This window comes from Macaca mulatta, chromosome 12 (assembly GCF_049350105.2).
Source record: "Macaca mulatta isolate MMU2019108-1 chromosome 12, T2T-MMU8v2.0, whole genome shotgun sequence".
In the NCBI taxonomy this organism is placed as follows: Eukaryota; Metazoa; Chordata; class Mammalia; order Primates; family Cercopithecidae; genus Macaca; species Macaca mulatta.
In genome coordinates, this window is record NC_133417.1 from 79,196,185 (window position 1) to 79,211,580 (window position 15,396).

General features: G+C 42.9%; 2 pseudogenes; one reads left to right on the top strand and one right to left on the bottom strand.

Annotated features, from left to right (window-relative positions):
• Positions 1-3,875: 3,875 nt before the first annotated feature.
• LOC100429830 (leucine-rich repeat-containing protein 2 pseudogene) lies at positions 3,876-5,521 on the bottom strand (annotated as a pseudogene).
• A 5,999-nt stretch (positions 5,522-11,520) lies between these two features.
• On the top strand, positions 11,521-12,471 carry LOC697561 (small ribosomal subunit protein uS2 pseudogene; annotated as a pseudogene).
• Positions 12,472-15,396: the final 2,925 nt, after the last annotated feature.

Here is a 15,396-nt window from a genome sequence, read left to right on the forward strand (position 1 = left end):
TTTATGCCTCTCTGTTGGTTCATCCACTCAGTTCCTCATTTTTATCTCTCGGAAACCTCAAACTCTTCACTCATGTGCCTGGGAGAGATCAGAGGCAAGTTCTTAAGCTCAAAGAACAATCTCACTTTTACCTACTGTATCAGGTCTACCTATTACCCAGAATCTCTTTGATGACTCATCTCACCCAATAATAATGATTGACACTTTTCTCTCTAAAGATAACATGAGAGTTTGGGAAGTGATTCTCCCATATGCACTAAAAAACAAAATTAAGCAACAGTATCAGAAAGTTCATCATATCATAATGGAAACTGAAAAACAGGGTGCCATCAAGCAACAGATGAAAATTAAGGTATTTAAAACTATGGTGGGGCTCAATCTCTTTCAAAAACATATAAAATCTGATATCATACCAAAATTCTTGAAGCACAAATGAAAACTTAAACAATCTGTGTGGTGGCCAGGTGCAATGGCTCACGCCTGTAATGCCAGCACTTTGGGAGGCTGAGGTGGGCGGATCACTTGAGGTCAGGAGTTCGAGACCAGCCTGGCTAACATGGTGAAACTCCGTTTCTACTAAAAATACAAAAATTAGCAATCCCAGTTACTTGGGAGGCTCAGGCGGGAGAATCGCTTGAACCTGGGAGGCAGAGGTTGCAGTGAGCCAAGGTAGTGCCACTGCACACCAGCCTGGGCAACAGAGTGAGACTCGGTCTCAAAAAACAAACAAACAAAAAATCTGTGTGGTAGCTGAGCTCATCAAAAACAGTTCCAGCTGGGCACAGTGGCTCATACCTATAATCTTTGGGAGGCTGTGGTGGGAGGATTGCTTGGGCCTAGGAGTTTGGGAAGAGCCTGGGAAACACAGGAAGACTCCGTCTCTCCAAAAAATTTGAAAATTAGCCAGGTGTGGTGGTGTGCACCTGTAGTCCCAGCCACTCAGGAGGTTGAGGTGGGAGGATTGCCTGAGCCTGGGAGGTTACAGCTGTAGTAAGCCATGATGGCTCCACTGCCCTCCAGCCTGAGCAACAGAGCAAGACCCTGTCTCAAAAGAAAACCAAACAGGCCGAGTGTGGTGGCTCATGCCTGTAATCCCAGCAGTTTGGGAGGCCAAGGCAGGTAGATCACTTGAGGTCAGGAGTTCGAGACCAGCCTGGCCAACATGGTGAAACCCCATCTCTAACTAAAAACACAAAAATTAGCTGGGCGTCATGGTGTGCACCTGTAATCCCAGCTCCTCAGGAGGGTGAGGCAGGAGAATCACTTGAACATGGAAGGCAGAGGTTGCAGTGAGCTGAGATTGCACCATTGCACTCCAGCCTGGGCAACAGAGCAAGACTCTATCTGAAAAAAAAAAAGACAACCAAACAGCTGGCCACAGTGGCTCAAGCCTGTAATCCCAGCACTTTGGGAGGCCAAGGTTGGTGGACCACTTGAGGTCAGGAGTTCAAGACCAGCTTGGCCTAACATGGTGAAACCCCGTTTCCACTAAAAATACAAAAAAAAAAAAAAAATTACCCAGGTGTGGGGGTGCACACCTGTAGTCACAGCTACTGGGCAGGGTGAGGCAAGAGAAGCACTCAAACCTGGGATGCAGAGGCTGCAGTGAGTTGAGAACACACCACAACTCTGCAACGTGGGCAAGAGAGCAAAACTCTGTCTCAAAAAAAAAAAAAAAAAAAGACAACCAACCAAACAAAAAACAGTTCTCTGCCCAAGACATGAGATGTGTGTGGCATCAGGGTAACAGCTAGCTCCTGTCTGATAAGCTAAAGTGGTGGCGCAGGATGATTACACCCAGAAGAATTGCTATAAGGATATACACTGGCATTCTGCTTCAAGGTGGCATCTCAGTAGAACACTGGAAAAACATCAGTGGCACTGCTTCCTGAGAAAAGATTTTGAGTGGAGGATAAATATTAAGGGACAAAGTTACAAATAGTAACAAGGACTGTGAAGGGTGGTGGCTGCTATACATTTTAAAAAGAACATGTGAGCCATATGTGGGAAGAAATGCTTTGAGCTTTGCTGTTATAGAGAATGGTCATTTCTTTGGCAGAACTAGTGATTGGTCCTGTTAAGGAGGCTTTTCTCCCCTATCTTTCCACCTAAAAAACCTTGAGTAGCAAGGATTTGTATTTCACTATAAGATGCATGATTCTGAAATTGAAAGCGTGGTGATAAAACCTGAAAGGATATTACATAGACCACCAGGTTGGTCTTATTTGAATGCTGGGATCAGAACAGTCTATTGAATTATTTCTTCATTCAAGGTATCTCTTTTAATAACTGTGGAAGATTGCATTTTTTGTTCTCGATTATTCCCCACACTTGCCGTAAGAGAATTTTATATCCTACATATTTCCATGTGACTTGCAGTACCTTCCTACAGGTGCAGACTTCCCCACTCTCTTAACGTTAGGTTTACCCATGCGATTTCCTTCAGCCAATGAAATGTGAAGCATAAGCCATGTGTACCATCGAAACAGGAGTTAAAGAGACATTGCGTGGCTTAGCCATTATACTCTTTTTCCTCTGTCACGGTGACAAATGTCTTTAATCGGTGTTGCTCTGTCAACCTAGATTCTGAAATGAATACCCATTGAGCCAAGCTGCAGCTGACATGCACCAAGAGGGAGAAATAAACCTTTGTTGTCATAAACCACTGAGATTTGGGGGTGTTTCTTATTGCCACATAAACTAGCAAGAGCTCATTAATACAATAATCTTACAAATTAGCACAGGAGCCATCCACTCACAGTAGTTATCAAGTATACAATATACATATTCCAGATGAAGTGCCAGAGTCCAAATTGCTAAGATAAAAACATGCCTCACAAAGAAATGTAATTGATATTAATCTTAATTTTCCACCTAGGACTTTTTTTCACCTATTTGGTAGGTTGATAACAGGTTGTAGAGTATAATATTTCCAGCTTTTCCATGTTCATTAAAAAAGATCTCCATTGTACTCCACCAAATTAAGACTGTAATTAACCTAGCACGTCTCCAAATAAAAACCAACTTTTTCTGCTAACTTTTAAGGAAATTCTCACTTACATTCAAAGATTCCTAATTCCAGAGATGAGAAAACAATTTGCATTTATGACTTTGAATAAACAATTCAGTTGACCTCCAACCTTCCCAACAGTTTCAAAAGCAAAATCATACATTAGAATACCACACAAAAGCACTAGGAGCCAGACAACATTCCATAGGTTTTATTTTATTTATTTATTTATTTATTTTTTTTTGAGACAGAGTCTCGCTCTGTCGCCCAGGCTGGAGTGCAGTGGCCGGATCTCAGCTCACTGCAAGCTCCACCTCCCGGGTTTACGCCATTCTCCTGCCTCAGCCTCCCAAGTAGCTGGGACTACAGGCGCCCGCCACCTCACCCGGCTAGTTTTTTTTGTATTTTTAGTAGAGACGGGGTTTCACCATGTTAGCCAGGATGGTCTCGATCTCCTGACCTTGTGATCCGCCCGTCTCGGCCTCCCAAAGTGCTGGGATTACAGGCTTGAGCCACCGCGCCCGGCCCATTCCATAGGTTTTAACAGCCAATGAAACTCCAGACCATAATTAGTTCCTCTCTCAGTATTTTATCCTAAGGGCCTAAGAAATTTTTACAATTTCTAGGCTTGACATCTTTTAAGGCCAAATAATGTAGCCTCATTTATTTTTACTTTTAAAAAAAATTTTTTTGGAGGGAGGTATTCATATATTTGACATTTGAAAATCACTTGTCTTAACCACTATGATAGTTTCTAGACTTTGTCCTTAAGCACAAGCCATTCTTCCTACATGACATGACCCATAACACAAAAACTGAAAGCTCCACAGAATAGTGAGACTTTGCTGTCTTCTGATGGATAATATCAAAGTTGAAGGCTAAAAGACCCTTTGGTGGTACAGCTTGGGAAGATTCTCTTTCCTTAAGATCTTCAGTATAGGCTTTCATACATTCTTGTTTCTTTTGAGACGGAGCCTCACTCTGTCACCTGGACTGGAGTGTGGAGGCACAATCTCGGCTCCCTACAACCTTTGCCTTCTCGGTTCAAGTGATTGTCCTGCCTCAGCCTCCGGAGTAGCTGGGATTACAGGCGCGTGCCATCACGCCCCACTAATTTTTGTATTTTTAGTAGAGACGAGGGTCTCACTATGTTGGCCAAGCTGGTCTCAAACTCCTGACCTCACACGATCGACCCACCTTGGCTTCCCAAAGTACTGGGATTACAGGCATTAACCACCGCACCCAGCCTCATAAATTCTTTATCAAGGCTCACGCTTGTATTTCTAACACTTTGAGAGGCCGAGGTGGGCGGATCCCTTGAGCCCAGGAGTTCGAGACTGGCCTGGCCAACATGGCAAAACCCTGTCTCTACTAAAAATACAAAAATTAGCTGGGTGTGGTGGTGTACACCTCTGGTCCCAACTACTCAGGAGGCTGAGGTGGAAGAATCACTTGAACTCAGGAGGTGGAGGTTGCAGTGAGCTGAGATCGTGCCACTGCACTCAAGCCTTGGTGACAGAGAAAGACTCTGTCAAAAAAAAAAAAAAAAAAAGGTGGAGGGGATTGTTTGTAATGCTCACAAATTTTAAAGGTGTGGAGGAGTCACAAAGGGCAGTTGAAAGCTCCACTAAGTGGTCCCCATTGACGACTAACAAAGTGCACTTCTTCAGGTTAAGCAAGGGGTAAGGAAGGTAGGTCAACTTGCTTTTATACAAGAGAAAGCCCTGCAGCTCTCCCAGCCTGTCTATCTTGTGGCAGGTCAGTCAGGTTATTGTTGCTGATATCCAACCACTGCAAATAGACATCCTCAGGACACAGATTGGGACACTGGAAAACTTGTTTGCTGAGATACCTACAAATGCAACTAGCTTCCAATTACTTAATTCAAAAGGCAGCTCTGTGAATTCTAGATTTCCAGAACAATCCAGTCCCTCTGGATTTCAGTCTCCCAGCTCTGGAGAAATGCTCTTCAGGTAGTTGAAACTCACATTGAGTTATTTCAAGTTCTTCAAACAACTGATTTTAGCTGGAAAATGTGAGATTTGTTTCTTGGCAGATCTTGAATTCTCATCACTTGAAACAGCTCGATATATGTAGGAGTGATTTGAATTGGGGTGTCGCATACCTGCCATTCTCTCAGGTGCGTCTGCTCCTTCAACAAATCTGGCAGCTCCATCCAGTGCTCCCCAGAAAGTCCAAACACAAATGCACTGCTCCATTTGCCTCTGTCCTTGGGAAGTGAACTCTGCCTTGTGAGAGCCTTCCTTTCTATCTTTTCCAGAAGCCGCATGCTGTGAATGTCTATGAAGCCATTCTCCCAGCCAGTACTCAGCCTGGGAGATGCCTTTCCTCCTGCACTTGGCCTCGAGGGTTCATCCCTCATTTGTCTTTTCCGATGCATTCTTCTCAAGACTTTCTGCTTCCTTCTTCTGCCAAACTTGTGCTTCTTGACACAATTTTCCCACAAGGCTCTGACAACAGAATGTCAAATACGACCATGTTATGTCCCATTTTGGGAGCATGAAATTACCTGTGGGGAATGCGGATCTTTTCGGTGGGTTCTGGTCCTTGGGTGAAATGGGATTTTTTTGTGGCTGAAAGGCTAGAACCCTGGAGTTCTGGGCTGTCCTCGGCCCAGCCAATACCAACACCACCAGACTGAGGGCTCGGTTCCCTTCTGTCTTCTTTCTTTTTTAGAGACACGATCTTGCTCTGTCACCTAGGCTGGAGTACAGTGGTGCGATCATAGCTCACTGTAGTCTCAAACTCCTGGCCTCAAGTGATCCTCCTGCCTTGGCCTTGCAAAACACTGGGATTACGGGTGTGAGCCGCTGCACCTGGCCACTCAATTTTTAAGGAAAGAATTTATTTTAAAACCTGTATCTATGCAATATCCAAACAATTCATCAAATCAATGAAAATGTTAGGCAATTCAGTTGTTCGATGCAACGTTGGCACAAAGTGAGTCTTCAACTCCTGCCTTCAAGCGATCCTCCCACCTTGGCCCCCCAAAGCACTGCGATTATAGGTGTGAACCACTGTTCCTAGCTCTTTTTGTTTTCTTTAGGAAAAAACAAACAAAACAAACAAACAAACAAAAATGGCTTGGTTTTATAACTACCAAATTGGAAAATTGGCTTGGCCTCTAGGCCAGACAGGTGTTATAACACTCCTACTGAGTTTAGTGTACTATTCAGTCACAGGTAGAGATCCTGGGGAATGCTGAACCCCCTTAGCCTCCCCTCCAAACAAACCAATGCTTTGTCCTATTGGTGTCTCACATTTTACTTCCATATATGCTGTAAACCTCATACTCCATTATTACTTTTGTTTAAACAATTTTCTTTTTTATTTTGGGTTTTCTTTGCTTTTATTATTATTTTAAATGGACACATAGTAATTGTACATATTTATGAGGTTCAGTGTGATATTTAGATACATGTATACAATGTATAATTACCAGGTAATTAGCGTATCCATCACTTCAAATATCTATCATTTCTTTGTTTTGGGAACATTCAAAATCTGCTCTTGGAACTATTTGAAAATATACAATAAATCATTGTTAATTACAGTCTCCCTGTAGTGTTACAGAACACCAGGAATTATTCCTCCTACCTAGTTGTAATTTTACTTCTGTTAACCAACTTTTGCTTATCTTCCCCTCCCCACCTACCCATCTCTGCCTCTAGTAACCACTATTCTACTTTCTACCTCTAAGAGATCAACTTTGTAGCTTCCACATATGAGGAAGAACATACAGTATTTATCTTTCTGTGTCTGGATTATTTCACTTAACCTATCGTCCTCCAAGTTCATTCAGGTTGCTGTGAATGACAGAATTCTTTAACTTGTTATGGCAGTATTCCATTGTGCATATATACCATGCTTGCTTTCTTCTTCTTCTTCTTTTTTTTTTTTTTTTTTTTTTTGAGACAGAGTTTTGCTGTTGTTGCCCAGGCTGGAGTGCAGTGGTCTGATCTTGGCTCACTGAAGCCTTCGCCTCCCAGATTCAAGTGATTCTCCTGCCTCAGGCTCCGAGCAGCTGGGATTACAGGCATCCACCACCACATGCGGCTAATTTTTTGTATTTTTAGTAGAGATGGGGTTTCACCATGTTGGCCAGGCTGCTCTCGAACTCCTGACCTCAGGTGATCCACCTGCCTCAGCCTCCCAAAGTGCTAGAATTACAGGCATGAGCCACCGCCCCTGGGCCTATACCATGCTTTATTTATTTTTATTTTTATATGAGATAGAGTCTCATCCTGTCACCAGGCTGGAGTGCCGTGGCCCAGTCTCGGCTCACTGCAACCTCCACCTCCCAGGTTCAAGCGATTCTCCTGCTTCAGCCTCCTGAGTAGCTGGAATTACAGGCGCCTGCCACCATGGCTGGCTAATTTTGCATTTTTAGTAGAGATGGGGTTTCTCCATGTTGGTCAGGCTGGTCTCGAACTCCTGACCTCAGGTGATCTGCCCGCCTCAGCCTCCCAAAGTGCTGGGATTACAGGCGTGAGCCACTGCGCCCCGCCTGTACCATGCTTTCTTTATCCATACTTCTGTTGATGGGTATCTAGGTGGATTCCATGTCTTAACTATTGTGAATACTGTTGCAGTAAAACATGGGAGTGCAGATATCTCTCTGACATATCAATGTCCTTTCCTTTGGATATATACCTAGATGTGGGATTGCTGGATCATATGGATCATATATGGTAGTTCTATTTTTAGGGGGTTTTGTTTTGTTTTTGTTTTTGAGACGGCATCTCGCTCTGTTGCCCAGGCTGGAGTGCAGTGGCGCCATCTTGGCGCACTGCAACCTCTGCCTCCTGGGTTCAAGCGATTCTCCTGCCTCAGCCTCTTGGGTAGCTGGAATCACAGGCATCCGCCACCACGCCTGGCTAATTTTTTGTATTTTTACTAGAGATGGGGTTTCACCATTTTGACCAGGCTGGTCTTGAACTCCTGACCTCAAGTGATCCACCTGCCTCGGCCTCTCAAACTTCTGGGATTACAGGCATGAACCACTGTGCCTGGCCTATTGTTAGTTTTTTGAGGAACCTCCATAATGTTTTCCATAATGACTGCTAATTTATATGACTACCAACAGGGCATAAGAGTTCTCCTTTCTCGCCGGGCGCGGTGGCTCACGCCTGTAATCCCAGAACTTTGGGAGGCCAAGGCAGGTGGATCACAAGGTCAGGAGATCGAGATCATCCTGGCTAACACAGTGAAACCCCGTCTCTACTAAAAATACAAAAAAAGTTAGCCGGGCGTTGTGGTGGGCTCCTGTAGTCCCAACTACTTGGGAGGCTGAGGCAGGAGAATGGCGTGAACCCAGGAAGCGGAGCTTGCAGTGAGCTGAGAGCATGCCACTGCACTGCAGCCTGGGCGACAGAGCGAGACTCCATCTCAAAAAAAAAAAAAAAAAGGGTGAGGTGTCCTTTCTCCACCTCCTTACAAGCATTTGTCGGGGATTTTTTTGTTTTTGTTTTTTTGTTTTTAATAATAGCCTTTCCAACTGGGGTGAGAGAACTTACTTTGGTTTTGATTTGCATTTCTCTGATGATTAGTAATGTTGAACATTTTTTCATATACCTGTGGGCCATTTGTATATCTTCTTGTATGAGATATATCAATTCAGCTCATTTGCCTATTTTTAAATTTTTGTTGTTGTTGTTGTTGCTGTTAAGTTGTTTGAGTTCTTTGTATATTCTGGCTATTAATCCCTGGTTGGATAAATAGCTTGCAAATATTTTCTGCCATTCTGTAAGTTGTCTCTTCACTCTGTTCATTGTTTTCTTTGCTGTGCAGAAGCTTTTTCATTTGACAGAATTCCATTTGTCTGTTTTGGCCTTTATTGCCTATACTTATGAGGATTTTTCCATAAAAATCTTTGAGCAGGCCAATATCCTGAAACATTTCTCCTATCTTTACAGTTTTTGGTCTTACATTTAAATCTTTTTTTTTTTTTTTTTTGAAACGGAGTTTCACTCTTGTTGCCCAGGCTGGATTGCAGTTGCAATGGTGTGATCTCAGCTCGCTGCAACCTCTGCCTCCTGAGTTTGAGCAATTCTCCTGACTCAGCCTCCTGAGTAGCTGGCATTACAGGTGCCCACCATCATGCCCGGCTAATTTTTTTTGTATTTTTAGTACAGACAGGGTTTCACCATGTTGATCAGGCTGGTCTTGAACTCCTGTCCTCAAGTGATCCACCTGCCTCGGCCTCCCAAAGTTCTGGGATTACAAGCATAAGCCACTGCACCCAGCCTACATTTAAATCTTTAATCCATTTTGGGGTTTGTTTGTTTGGGTTTTTTTGAGACAGAGTTTCATTATTTTTGCCCAGGCTGGAGTGCAATGGCATGGTCTTGGCTCACTGCAACATCTGCCTCCCGGACTCAAGTGATTCTCCTGCCTCAGCCTCCTGAGTAGCTGGGATTCCAGGCAGGTGCCACATGCCTGGCTGATTTTGTATTTTTAGTAGAGATGGGGTTTCTCCATGTTGGTGAGGCTGGTCTTGAACTCCCGATTTCGGGTGATCCACCCACCTCGGCCTCCCAAAGTGCTGGGATTATAGGCATGAGCCACCGTGCCTGGCATTTTTTTTTTTTTTAATATGGTGAGAGACAGGGGTCTAGTTTTATTTTTTCACATACAAATACTCAGTTTTCCAGCACCATTTATTGAAAAGACTGCCCCTTCCCCAATAAATGTTCTTGGCATCTTTGTTGAAACTAAGCTAACTACAAGTATGTGGATTTATTTTTGGGCTCTCTATTCTGTCCCATTCCTCTATGTGCCTGTTTTTGTGCCAGTGCCATGCTGTTTTGTTACTATAGCTCTGTAATATAGTTTGAAGTCCAGTAGTGTGATGCCTCCAATTTTGTTCTTTTTGCTCATGATTGCTTTGGCCATTCAGGGCTTTTTGTGGTTCCATAGAAATTTTAAGATTGTTGTTTTTCTATTTCTGTGAATAGTGTCATTAATATTTTGATAGGGATGGTATTAAATCTGTAGATCACTTTTAGTAGTATGGTCATTTTCACAATATTCTTCCAAGAATATTGGAAACATGAATATGGGATATCTTTCCATTTTTGAGTGTGTCATTTTCAATTTCTTTCATCAGTGTTTTATAGTTTTCCTGTAGTTTATAGAGAAAGGTCTTTAGCTTTCACCTTCTTTGTTAAATTTATTCCTATGAATTTTTTTTGGTAGCTATTATAAGTTAGATTGCTTTCTTGATTCCTTCTTCTGCTTGCTCACTGTTGATGTATAAAAGTGCTACTGATTTTTGTATGTTGATTTTGTATCCTGTAACGTTACTAATTTTTTTTTTTTTTTTTATCAATTCTAAGAGTTTTTGGTGGAACTTTTAGGGTTTTCTATATATAAGACCATGTCATTTGCAACAGGGACAATTTGACTTTGACATTCTCCCTCCCAACTTGGATGCCCTTTATTTCTTTCTCTTGCCTGATTTCTCTGGCTAGGCAATTATCTTCTTTTTTTTTTTTTTTTGAGATGGAGTCTCACTCTGTTGCTCAAGCTGGAGTGCAATGGCGCAATCTCGGCTCACTGCAAGCTCCGCCTCCCGGGTTCAAGTGATTCTCCTGCCTCAGCCTCCTGAGTAGCTGGGACTACAGGTGAGTGCCACCAGCCCAGCTAATTTTTTGTATTTTTAGTAGAGACGTGGTTTCACCGTGTTAGCCAGGATGGTCTCAAACTCCTGACCTCGTGATCCACCTGCCTCAGCCTCCCAAAGTGCTGGGATTACAGGTCTGAGCCACTGTGCCCAGCTTATCTTTTCAAAATATTGAAATAATAAGATAAAAATTGTATATATTTACCTACATAGTTACCATTTTCAATGCTCTTTGTTCCTTTAGGTAGATTTATATTTCCAACGTTCTTTCTTCCTAAAAGATTTCCTTTAGTATTTTCTGTAATGTGGATATGCTGGTGAGTCCTTTCAGCTTTTTAATATCTAAAAAGGTCTCTATTTTGTCTTTTTTTTTTTTTTTTTTTGTGACGGAGTCTCACTCTGTCACCCAAGCTGGAGTGCAGTGGCTGGATCTCAGCTCACTGTAAGCTCCGCCTCCCGGGTTTACGCCATTCTCCTGCCTCAGCCTCCCAAGTAGCTGGGACTACAGGCACCTGCTACCTCTCCCGGCTAGTTTTTTGTATATTTTAGTAGAGATGGGGTTTCACCGTGTTAGCCAGGATGGTCTCGATTGCCTGACCTCGTGATCCGCCCGTCTCGGCCTCCCAAAGTGTTGGGATTACAGGCTTGAGCCACCGCACCCGGTCTTTTGGCTTCATTTTTAAGATATATTTATTTATTTAGAGATGGGGTCTAACTATGTTGCCCAGGCTGAACTCAAATTCCTGGGCTCAAGTGATCCTCCTACGTCAGCCTCCTGGATAGCTGGGACTACAGGCATGCACAACCATGCCTGGCTTAAAAGATATCTTAATACACAATTTTAGGCTTTTCTGTGCTACCTACAGAGGGGTCCATACGGCGTTATTGTGGATTCCCGTCGTAACTTAAAGTGAAACTTCCACAATGTCCGGAGCCCTTGATGTCCTGCAAATGAAGGAGGAGGATGTCCTTAAGTTCCTTGCAGCAGGAACCCACTTAGGTGGCACCAATCTTGACTTCCAGATGGAACAATACATCTATAAAATGAAAAGTGATGGCATCTACATCATAAATCTGAAGAGGACCTGGGAGAAGCTTCTGCTGGCAGCTCGTGCCATTGTTGTCATTGAAAACCCTGCTGATGTCAGTGTTATATCTTCCAGGAATACTGGCCAGAGGACCGTGCTGAAGTTTGCTGCCGCCACTGGAGCCACTCCAGTTGCTGGCCGCTTCACTTCTGGAACCTTCACTAACCAGATCCAGGCAGCCTTCCAGGAGCCACGGCTTCTTGTGGTTACCGACCCCAGGGCTGACCACCAGCCTCTCATGGAGGCATCTTATGTTAACCTACCTACCGTTGCTCTGTGTAACACAGATTCTCCTCTGCACTATGTGGACATTGCCATTCCACGCAACAACAAGGGAGCTCACTCAGTGGGTTTGATGTGGTGGATGCTGGCTCAGGAAGTTCTGCACATGCATGGCACCATTTCCCGTGAACACCCGTGGGAGGTCATGCCTGAGCTCTACTTCTACAGAGATGCTGAAGAGATTGAAAAAGAAAAGCAGGCTGCTGCTGAAAAGGCAGTGACCAAGGAGGAATTTCAGGGTGAACAGACTGTGCCAGCTCCTGAGTTCTCCGCTACTCAGCCTGAGGGTGCAGACTGGTCTGAGGTGGCAGGTGACCTCTGTGCCTATTCAGCAGCTCCCTACTGAAGACTGGAGTGCTCAGCCTGCCACGGGAGACTGGTGAGCACCTCCCACTGCTCAGGCCACTGAATGGGTAGGAGCAACCACTGAATGGTCTTAAGCTGTTCTTGCATGGGCTCTTAAGTAACATGGAAAAATGGTTGATGGAAAATAAACATCAGTTTCTAAAAAAAAAAAAAAAAAAATTTAGGTGGACAGCTTTTTCTTTTTAAGTACTTTAAAGATGTTATTCCACTATTTTCTTTTGTTTGCCTTGTCTGACAGAAATGTTCTGTCATCATTATCTCCGTTCTTCTGTACACATCACATCTTCTTTCTCCTCTGGCTGCTTTTTCCTTTTTTTTTTTTTTTTTCTCTGTTTTTTTTTTTTTTTTTTTTTTGAGATGGAGTCTCACTCCCAGGCTGGAGTGCAGTGGCGTGATCTCGGCTCACTGCAACCTCCGCCTCCCGGGTTCAAGCAATTCTTGTGCCTCAGCCTCCCAAGTAACTGGGATTACAGGCGCCCACCATCACACCCAGCTAATTTTTGCATTTTTGGTAAAGACAGCATTTCACCCTGTTGGTCAGGTTGGTCTTAAACTCCTTACCTCGGGTCATCTGCCCACCTCAGCCTCCCAAAGTGCTGGGATTACAGGTGTGAGCCACCACACCCAGCCCTCTGGCTGCTTTTAATATTTTTTATTTATAATTTATTTTAAGTGACTTGATTATGATTTTGCCTTGGTGTAGTTTTCTTCACATTTCTTGTGCTTGTGGTTTGTTGAGCTTCTTGGATCTGTTGGTTTATAGCTTTTATCAAATTTGTAAATGTCATGACTTTTATTTCTTTCGAGATTTTTTTTCCGTCACCCCTTTTCTTCAGGACTCCAACAACATATATGTTAGGCCACTTGACGTTGTCCCACAGTTTACTGATGATCTGTTTCTTTTTTCTTATACCCCAGACTTATATTTTGAGTTTCATTTTGCATGGCTTATATTGCATGTTTTAAAGTTCACTCATGTTTTTCTGCAATGTCTAACCTGTTATTGATCCTATCCAGTGTATTTTTAATCTCAGTCATTGTCATTTTTATCTGGAAAAGTTCAATTTGTATCTTTTTCATATTTCCTATGTCTTTACTTAACATATTCAATCATTCCTCTAGATCAGAGTTTCTCAACCTCAGTACTTCTGACAATTTGGGCTAGATAATTTTTTGTCGTGGGGGGCTGTTCCTGTGCATGAAGAATGTTTAGCAACATCCCTGGATTCTACCCACATTATGCCAGTGGCACCACTACCCCCAAATTGTGACAACCAAACTGTCTCCAGACATTGCCAAATGTCACCAGGGATGGAGAATCACACTTCTACTGAAAACTATTACTCTAGATTTTGAGATATAAGGAATACATTTATAATTGCTGTTTTAATGTCCTTGTCTACTTTTTTTTTTTTGACACAGGGTCTTACCCGTGATAGAGTGTAGTAATGCGATCTTAGCTCACTGCAGCCTCAACCTCCTCAGGCTCAGGTGATTCTCTCACCTCAGGGACTACAGGCATGTGCCATCACACTTGGCTAATTTTTGCATTTTTTTGTAGAGACGGGGTTTCACCGTGTTGCCCAGGCTGGTCTCAAACTCCTGGGCTCAAGGGATCTGCCCGTATTATCCTCCCAAAGTACTAGAGTTACAGGTGTGAGCCACCACGTCCGGCCCTTGTCTACTAATGCTATCATCTATGTCTATTTTATGCAGTTTTGATTGATTGATTTTTTTTCTCCTTACAATTTTCCTGCTTCTTTGCATGCCTTAGAGTTGTCTTTTCTTAAATTAAATGTCACACATTATAAATTTTACTTTGTTGGGTGATGGATATTTTTATATACCTGTAAACATCCTTGAGCTTTGTTCTGAGATGCAACTAAGTTAACCTGGAAAAAGTCTGATCCTTTCGGTTCTTGCTTTTAAGCCTCATTAGGTGAGATCAGAGTAACATTTAATCTAGGGCTAACTTTCCCCCACTATGGAGGCAAGAGCCTTCCGAGTACTCTACCCTAATACCTCATGAATTACGAGGTTTTCAAGTCTGGTTGGGGGAATTGGCACTATTCCTGGCCCCACACGAGCTTCTTATGAGTAATTCTTTCCATGTGTCTTTTTCTCCCGTGCATGTGCTTATAAGCAGTCAGCTGAGTATGTGAGGGAGAACCTCTGGACATTTTGGTGATTCTGTCTTTCTCTGAGACCCTTTCTCCTCTCCGGTATTTTATTCTGCAAGCTCCAACAGCTTTGGTCTTTTTGGTCTTCCCCAGCTTCATCTCTTCAACTCTCAGTTCTTCTCCTTAAGTCTGGGAGGTCGCTGCATCTTGCCTGGGTTCCCCTTAACTCCCGGTGCACTGCAGCCTGGAAACTCTCCTCAGGCACTAAGCCTGGACCATCACTGGGCTCACTTGACTAGCTGCTCATCTCTCAGGGATCACTCTTCTTCACTGTGTCATGTCCAGTGCCTTAAAAACCATTGCTTCATAGATTTTTGTCTTATTTTTTCAGTGATTTCAGGCAGAAAAGCAAATCTGGTCTCTGTGACTCCATCTGGGCTGGAAACAAATCTGTACCACACTTTAGTTTTTAATTTACCTGGAATTTATATGAGTGTTAAATCTTCTGAGTTATTAAATTTCTGAGAATAACTGTGCTTTACTCTCACTCTGGATTGAAAAGTTTGAATGGAAATAAAATTTTACTCTTAAAATAACTTTCACTCTAAACTTTGAAGGTATATTTTCTGTTTTTGAGCATCCAATGTTGATAGGAAATCTGATGTTTGTTTGATTCTTGCTCTTTTTTCCAAGAGAATTAAATTGTTTCTTGATTACACATGATAATGGATGATACACAAGCTTCATTCCCATCTATAATTTTATCTGGTACCATTAATCAATTTAGATATATTGCATAGGATGTGCCAACAATTATTTTTATAACCAATAATTCCATGATTTTGCTTGGGTAATCTCTTCTAATGGTGAACTTCAGGTCACAAC